At 50.6% G+C, this 9,017-nt stretch overlaps 1 pseudogene; it reads right to left on the reverse strand.

Annotated features, from left to right (window-relative positions):
- Positions 1–572: 572 nt before the first annotated feature.
- On the reverse strand, positions 573–8,202 carry LOC113608867 (transmembrane protein 241 pseudogene; annotated as a pseudogene).
- Between the last annotated feature and the right edge of the window lie 815 nt (positions 8,203–9,017).

A 9,017-nucleotide genomic window follows, 5' to 3' on the forward strand; every position in this document is an offset into this window, starting at 1 on the left:
GGTCAACACAGCCAAGTTCCAGCAACAGGCTAAGGAAAGTATCCAGAAGTGGTTAGTGCGGCTTTGGGATACCTGGGGTCGTGGCATTTTTCTGACTGGCCAGGAGGCAGAGAAAATGAGTAATATTACCACACACCCTGCCCTCTAGCAGCACCTGCATGTACTTGGGGGTTCAAATGACTCACTCCCTTATAGATTATTCCAGCCTCCAGGGCCCAGTGAGGGAGATGTCCCTGGGTATGTGGGACCCTGAAAATCTATAGAGGAGGTAGAACAAGTTCTTAGGGAGCTGGGAATAAGGGAGGCCATCTATGCTCTTGTCTTTGAGGGTCCTAATTGGGCCACATTCACTGAAGAGATGAAAGCCAAGATACTCCAGTCTGCCCCCAGCACCTGGTAGGGACTGGTATGGGATGTTGATATCCATGCTGAGCTAAGTCATGGGAATGGGTATGGGTCCCCGAGACAGAGGGGGAACTAGAGAAGACAAAAAGCTATCCCAGTTGGCTGTAAAGGGTTCAGTAAAAGTAACCCAGGAGCAAATGTGGTTTAACCTCATTGCTGCCAGGACCTCACCTGAAAAGGAAGACGAGCAACCCAATTAGTCAACCTGTGGAAAGCCTTAAGACTGGAATAGTTCAGACCTGCCCTGACTATCCCTGGTGCCCTGCTAGCTCTCACAGAAGCCTCAGGGATACAGTCCTGTTCGGGATGGGTGCCTCCCATGCCTCAGGTGTAGGATGCAGGGCAAAATCTCCTCCAGGTGAAGCCTACTGAGAGCAATTGGAGGCTCCAAGTTGAAGTGACTGTTCACTAGTCCCCTTGAAATAAATAAAAGGTGATGGCTCTGGTTGACACTGGAGCCAAAGGTACTCCACCACATAGCCACACTCAGAAGTTTTCAGGCCCCCTTTGTGCCACTGATGATCATGGAGGGCAATGCCTTTGGTTAGGAAGGTCCCTTTGACATTGTAAATTGGGTGTTCTCCCCACCGAGAATACGAGGTTTTTCTCTCTCCAATACCAGAGAACATATTGGGTATTGACATCCTACAAGTTCAGTCTACAGACCTCTACCTGTGACTTCCACATTGAGGTTAGAGTAATCAAACCAATGCTGAGGGGAGATGCCAGCTGGGAACCAGTAAGTCTACCGGCCCCCTCACATAGTGGTTACTGGGCTTCCCTGGTGGCGCAGTGGTTGAGAGTCCACCTTCCGATGCAGGGGACACGGGTTCGTGTCCCGGTCCGGGAGGATCCCACATGCTGCGGAGCGGCTAGGCCCGTGAGCCATGGCCGCTGAGCCTGCGCATCCGGAGCCTGCGCTCAGCAATGGGAGAGGCCACAACAGTGAGAGGTCCGTGTACGACAAAAAAAAAAAAAAAAAAAAAATAGTGGTTACTGTCAAATGATGTAAATTGCCCGGGAGGCATAATGAAATAGGAGAAACTATCCGCAAACTGCACCAAGTGGGTATTGTACACCCTGCCCATAGTGCTTCCAACAGACAGGTATGGCTTGTTAAAAAGCCAGATGGGTCGTGGTGGGTGACCCTGGGCTATCGAGAATCGAACACAGGGGTGTCCCCCATCCATGCGGTTGTGCCCCAAATTGCCACCATCTTAGATACCTTGGCCATAGTCCTAGGAGTGTACCATGCTGTGCCGGACTTAGCAAATGCTTTTTTTCAATCTACCCCTGGCCACTGAGTCACAAGATCGATTTGCCTCCAAGTGGGAGGGGCAACAATGGACGTTTCAAGCACTTCCCCAAGGCTACCTGCACAGCCCCACCATATGTCATGGGATGGGAGCCCCAGACCTGTCCCTGTTCTCCTTCCCCACATCACTAAAATGAGCCCATTACATTGATAATATAATGTTGACAGGTAAACACTTGCGTCTGCTGCAGGACACTCTGCAGATTTTGCTGGAACATCTGTGAGGGAGACGATGATGTGGATGAACCCACAGGAAACTCAAGTCCCAGGCACCACTGTAAAGCTTCTGGGAGTCATTTGGTTGGGTGAGAGGTACATTGTCCCAGAAGCCGTGATTGATAAGGGGCAATCCCTAAGAATCTGAAAGAGGTCCAAGCTTTCATACAGGTTTGGGGGTTTTGGAGGACTTTTATTCCCCACCTGATGCAACGCCTCCATCCTTTTTAGAAAAATTTTATTGAAGTATAGTTGATTTACAACGTTGTGTCAATTTCTGCTGTACCCAAAGTGACTCAGTTATACATATATCTATATATCCTTTTTCATGTTCTTTTGCATTATGGTTTATTACTGGATATTGAATATAGTTCCCTGTGCTAGACAGTAGGACCTTGTTGTTACCCTTCCTATATATAGATAGGAAGTGGTGTCTCCATCCTTTATACCAGCTTTAAAGTAAAGAAAGGGCATGTGGGGATTAGAGCAACAAGCTGCCGTTGAGAAGGCAAAAAATACTAGTGAAGCAGTTGAAAGCTCTGGGCATCTCCCAAGCAGGGCTATCATTTGAGTTTGAGTTAGATAGGACCTCTCGCGAAAACCAGCGTATCATGGTAATAACATCCCTTCTTATCAAGGGGTGTATTGACAATACGCTCCATTGACCCACCTCTGCCATGGCTCAGACTCCCACGTTGACTTAGTGACAGCGTTTTGCGCAGCAGAAGAGCACCCGGTCGGCCAGCCCACTCTCTCTAGAAATGCGAGCGCTCCCAGGCTTTGTAGAGTATGTAGATCCTCCAAACACCCGCTGCTCCCACCACCTCTATTCCTGTGTAGCCCCTGTAACCTGTAGAGAGGAAGTCGGGGAGATTCCTGCTGATGCCTGCTTCACCTACGGGTCTAGTCGGGCAACCGGTGACAGGGATGGTAGTGGCTATTCAGCCCAACACTGACACCATCTGGATGTCAAACGAACTGCAGCAGCCAGGGGGCTGAATTCAGAGCGATTTGGCTGGGGATCACTCAGGAGCCCAGGCTGTTTGCTAACCTTTGCACTGATAGTTGGACTGTTCTGAAGAGATTAACCCTATGGCTTGGACAACGGGAAGCCAAGGGGTAGATGATCGTGAATAAGTCCTTCTGGGGTGAGGATATGTGGAGAGACATTTGGGTTCGCTTCCAACAGCCTGAGGCAGCCCTCACTGTTTTCCATGTCCCTGGTTCTTAAGGTGCTGACGCCCCCTGGCAAATGGGGAGCTGATGCTCTAGCCCAGTATGAGCCCTAGTGGACCCCTCCGTAGATACAGCAGATTGGGCGCATAGGAACCGCAGCCACTGCAGTCCCTGACTGGGATGGCATATTGCCAAGGATGTTGGATTGCCCTTGAAATAAAGTGACTTGGTTAACGCCATCACAGCATGTGTGCTCTAAACAACACCCCAGGCAACTGCCACAGGACTCTGGCGCCCTCCACTGGAGTTCCCAACCAGTGAGGGATTGGCAAATTGATTATATTGGCCCCCTCCCTCCAAGCGAGGGTTCTAAATGTCTTGGTTTACGTGGACCCGGCATCTAGCCTAACCCAAGCTTTCTCCTGTGGCCGCCCAAGCCGGGTTGCCACCATTAGGGGATTAGAGAAGCGGAGTACAGATACCCTCTTCGAAAAGACAGTGACCGGGGTTACATTTTAAGGGTCACGTTGTGCAAGATTAGGCAAAAGCACATGATGTGGAACGGAAGTTCCATTTCCCCTAAAAGCCGCAGGCAGCAGGGTTGGTAGGAAAGAAGGATGGGATTTTAAAGCAGCAGATTAAATGACTAACAGGTAAAACCACCTTGGCCGATTCGACTAAAGTACTATCGCAGGCTTTAAGACATTTTTTTTTTTCTGTACGCGGGCCTCTCACTGTTGCGGAGCACAGGCTCAGCGGCCATGGCTCACGGGCCCAGCCGCTCCGCGGCATGTGGGATCTCCCCAGACCGCGGAACGAACCCGTGTCCCCTGCATCGGCAGGCAGACTCTCAACCACTGCGCCACCAGGGAAGCCCCGGCTTTAAGACGTTTAAATGATTGACCAATAGGGCCTGTTGCCTCGTATGCCAGACTGGGGAGCCCTGCCAAGACACCCAACACTGTAAAGTTACGGAAGTGACGGGAGACAGCCACTGGCTCGACTCTCATCATGGTGGATCACCACGTTGTGCGGCTGAGATCACCAAGCCCCATCACACCTGAGACAGACGTTGTCTACCGGACTTTGCAGTGGGGCGTCCCACAGGGATGGGTGAGTTAGTTCACATCCCCAGGTGAGGAGGAATCCTATTGTCCTGCTACAAGCTGCGCCCATGGAAATGCACTGTCCCTGGAATGGAACACGTACCACTGAGACGGACGACAAGGTGGTGGTCCTGGTCTGACATATCCCACTCCCAGTCCATCTCACGCCTGACAGCGCTGCCTCTGCTGGCCAACATATATGCTATGTACAACCAGGTCAAGTTCCTAAAGCTGCAGCCACGTTAACATCTAAGGATCAGGCCACAGGTGTAATTCTTCTAGAAGGGAAGACCTCCCAGTACCAGTTCCTACTAAATCATCTGTTTTTCGTTTGCTTGTTTGTTTGTTTTTTGCAGTACGTGGGCCTCTCACTGCTGTGGCCTCTCCCGTTGCGGAGCACAGGCTCCGGACGCTCAGGCTCAGCGGCCATGGCTCACGGGCCCAGCCGCTCCGCGGCACGTGGGATCCTCCCGGACCGGGGCACGAACCCGTGTCCCCTGCATCAGCAGGCGGACTCTCAACCACTGCACCACCGGGGAAGCCCCTAATCTGTCTTTTTGACCTTAGACTTCTGCTGTTCCTATGGTGTTCGGTCACAGGATGGGGACATGATGGAAATACCTTCCTACAGTGGGCCCACAGATACGCCCAGCAATCAATCCAGCTGTTGGGTATGTGGGCAGCCGCTCCTCTCTAGTTCATTGGGATCGTCATGGTGGGTACCAACACTCCAGTAACGAAATAAGAAGGCACTAAAGCAGTATGTGACATTACAGAAAAAAACAAATTAGGATGAATGCTCTTAATTCATCTGATATTACCAATATTGCCTGGGGCACAAACCGTCAGTAACACTGGACATGGGTATTCTTTTTCTGTCAATCGATCAACACAGGCAGCCCAGCCAACTGCTGACCAGAAAGGTCCTAAAAGCACCACCATCGGAAGCATGGGTGGCAACGCTCAGATTTGCAATGGATTCATGTGGCTTACCCCGGGTTAGGGATATTTGAGCACCTAGGCACCCCTATGTTGGGAACAGAAAAAACACTTTCAACAGAACCAACCCAGTTGTACCAGGAATATGGGGAGGATACCATTGGAACTGTGCAGGTATCCTGTCATATTAAAGAACAGCAACTGGTCTGGCACTGACTGGTCACGTCACCCACATATGTATTGGGTAACCCTAAACAGGACCCAATGATGTGTGGGAAAACCCTTTGGCTGTGGCTGGATGGTTGGGCTACTACACCCTGGGTATGGGGAGAATCCATCCTACAGTAACAAAAGTTGCCAACTTCCCTCCCCTCATCTGCTATCTCCCAGGCGGGCAAGTTCTGTTTTCCACTGGTGCGATCATTTGGCCACTGTCTTTATTCCCTCTATTGGCCTGGAGGACGTTATAGCACACATAGAAGCCCTTAGTCAATACACCCAGCAATCCTTAAATGAGAAGAGCTGTCCTCCAAAATAAGATGGCCTTGGACATCACTACTGCCTTGCAAGGAGGCACCTGGGCCGTTATCCAAGCAGAATGTTGTGTGTTCATACCCGATGAGTCTGCTCACGTAGCATCTTTATTAAAGCACATGAGGACACAGTGAATGCCCTGAGTGACCCCCGGCCTCAGGGACTCAAGAATTCAGTGGTTCAGATCATGGTGATTTCGAACACACACAGCAGTGAGCGGTATAGCTGGCAGTGAGCCACAGCTTGAAGTGAGATCTTAGTTCCCTGACCAAGGCTTGACCCCTGGTCGTGGTGGTGAGAGTGCCAAGTCCTAACCACTAGACCACGAGGGACTGTGGCTAGAGTCTGGGCCCCAGTCTTTGTCTGCCTTTAAAAGAGAACATTCTGACAAGGAGACGGAAGGTAGAAAGGAAAGTAAAGCATCTATTAGAAAAGCAGAGTACAGATGGACGGGTGAACTCAGCGAGAGAGTCGAGTCTTTGGGAAGTTTCAATTCTTTATAAGGGGGCAGTCTTCTGGGTCTTTGTTTCCCCTCTGGCCAATCATCTTGCTTTGGGCCCATGGCTGATTTGCCTCAGGACCCTCCGTAGATGCACACAGCCCTCAGACAAGATGGATTCTAACACAAGGGCCTCTGGCGGGATGGGGGCGGGGAATTGACATGACTTATTATGGTCTGGTGTCCCCTGGCTGCCCCTCTTTAAAAAAAGTTATTTATTTATTATTTATTTATTTTGGCCGCACTGGGTCTTAGATGCGGCAGGGGGGATATTTGTTGAGGCACATGGGATCTTTAGTTGCGGCATGCGGACTTCTTCGTTGCAGCATGTGGACTTCTTAGTTGTGGCATGCAAACTCTTAGTTGTGGCATGCATGTGGGATCTAGTTCCCTGACCAGGGATTGAACCCAGGCCCCCTGCATTGGGAGTGTGGAGTTTTACCCACTGGACCACCAGGGAGGTCCCTGTCCCCTGCCTTTTGACGCCCCAAGGAGCCTTTTAACGCATGTGCAGTGTCTTTCTTGCCCCAAGGATGGGAAATATGTGACCTCTTGATCTACTTTTTTTAAAGATTTATTATTTTTTAATTTATTTCTGGCTGCGTTGGGTCTTAGTTGCGGCATGCAGGATCTTCGTTGAGGTATGTGGGATCTTTTGTTGCAGTGTGCGGGCTTATTTCTCGTGCACGTGGGCTCTGTAGTTTGCAGCACGTAGTCTCTCCCGTTGAGGTGCGCGAGCGCGGTAGTTGTGTTGTGTGGGTTTCATTGCCCTGCGACATGTGGGATCTTAGTTCCCTGACAAGGGATTGAACCCACGTCCCCTGCATTGGAAGACAGATTCTTTACCACTGGACCACCAGGGAAGTGGCCAAGTTCTTTTTCTTTTTTTTTCTGTTTGGTGTTTTATTTATTTATTTATTTATTTATTTATTTATATTATTGGGGCTTGCATTGGGTCTTCGTTGCCGCGCGCAGGCTTTTGTCTAGTTGCGGCGAGCGGGGGCTACTCTCTGTTGCAGTGCGCAGGCTTCTCATTGTGGTGGCTTGTTGCAGAGCACGGGCTCTAGGCGCGTGGGCTTCAGTAGTTGCAGCATGCGGGCTCAGTAGTTGTGGCTCACGAGCTCTAGAACACAGGCTCGGTAGCTGTGGCACACGGGCTTAGTTGCTCTACAGGATGTGGGATCTTCCCAGACCAGGGCTCGAACCCGCGTCCCCTGCATTGGTAGGCGGATTCTTAACCACTGCGCCACCAGGGAAGCCCCTTAGCAAAGAAAATCCAGGCTGCACACTGCCCTGGCATTTTAGCTTCACTGTGCTGAACGTGAGAAAGAATCCTAAAATTCCACTGGCACAGTAGCTGCCATGGAATCTATAGAAATACAGGAACAGAAAGTCCAGGACGCTGAGGAGATCCCCTGTGGGGTGAGATGCATATGCCAGGAGCACCACACTGAATAGTTTAAGTACTGCTGGTCAGTGTCACTTAACGCGTTGGGTTTCTGGGATTTCTGTAGTATCTTATAAGCCCCTATGCAGCATAAGTGAATTACAGCCCAGAAATAAGCATCTGGATCAAACTGGGAGTCACTGAAGAGCAGGCACCCTGCGGCTGCCAGGAGGAAGGGGGCACTACAGATCTTTGCAGGAGATGTTTTCTCTTTCTGAAAACACTTCTGGTGCCCACAGATGATAACTTCGGCTACATTATGCAAAATGAGAAACATAGGAATGGCCAGTCTGGACAGTGCCCTGGAACCAGCATAGGTGATACCCACAAACAGCACTGAAGCAGGAAGCCATGTGGAAACATCTGATCTTGAACTGCTGTTGATCTCTGCCCAGCCCAGTTTCCATGACACAAGAAGCAAAAGTCCACCAATTAAAGCCTGCCACCCTTGGAAGAACGTAGGGTAGGTGAATTTCAAGACAGACAGGACATACTTGTTCGTGAGGTAAGAAGCCAGGTAGCAGGTACAAAACGTGAGGCCGACCAGGAACCGCCTCACGCACATCTGTCAATTTGCGCTGCTTCCCCGGGGAACCCGCGGGAGTCCCAGGGCCTCCGCGCAAGCCGGACCACCCAGTGGCCAACCTCTTGATCTTTTACTTAAACAGGGTATAGCCTCTCTCTGTCCCTGCCGTAACTGTTATCTTAAAGTGCCCACAGGAGACAAAGTCCAACTAGTTACCCTTATTTCCATCTCAAAGTGCAAACGGGAGGCCAGTTGTAAATATCTAGCCTGGAGCCCACCTGCCTCTTGCCTCAGGAAGTGTAAACAGAAGGCTAGTTGTAAATGTCCAGCCTGGAGCCCATCTATCTCCTGCCTCAATGGGGCTCTTGGTGGGAAAAATTGTGACTTGTTTTGGGCATCCTTATCTTAATCTGTGTTTCCTCTCCTGAGTACCTATGTTGCCTCTGTGCTATCTGCCTCCAGAGCCACATAGGCGCCTAACGAGCCACCTCCAATGCTAATGCAATCCCTGGCTGACTACTCAGTGCATATCGTGAAAGAGGGGGGCCATGTGAAATTGTAAGAGCTGGTCATGAGGGGCGGAGTGTTGGAGTGTAACCAAGAGTGGGGTCTGGCTGCTCACTGCTCAAAAGCCAATAAAGAGACAAGGTTGGTGGAAAGGAAAGTTTGCTTTATTTTGGAGGCCGGCAACCGGGGGGCGGGGAGGATGGACTCCTGTCCAAAGGCCAACTCCCTTTGAGGTCCCTGCATGCAGGGGCTACATGCAGAAACTGCACAGTCAGCTCTGACAGTCGTCTTGAAATTGGTCATGCGGTGGTCTGACCAGCATCATCTTCATTGTTTTAAGTACAGTT

The sequence above is a fragment of the Aethalodelphis obliquidens genome, unplaced genomic scaffold, assembly GCF_003676395.1.
Source record: "Aethalodelphis obliquidens isolate GAN/ISIS:26980383/991018 unplaced genomic scaffold, ASM367639v1 scaffold53, whole genome shotgun sequence".
Taxonomy (NCBI): domain Eukaryota; kingdom Metazoa; phylum Chordata; class Mammalia; order Artiodactyla; family Delphinidae; genus Aethalodelphis; species Aethalodelphis obliquidens.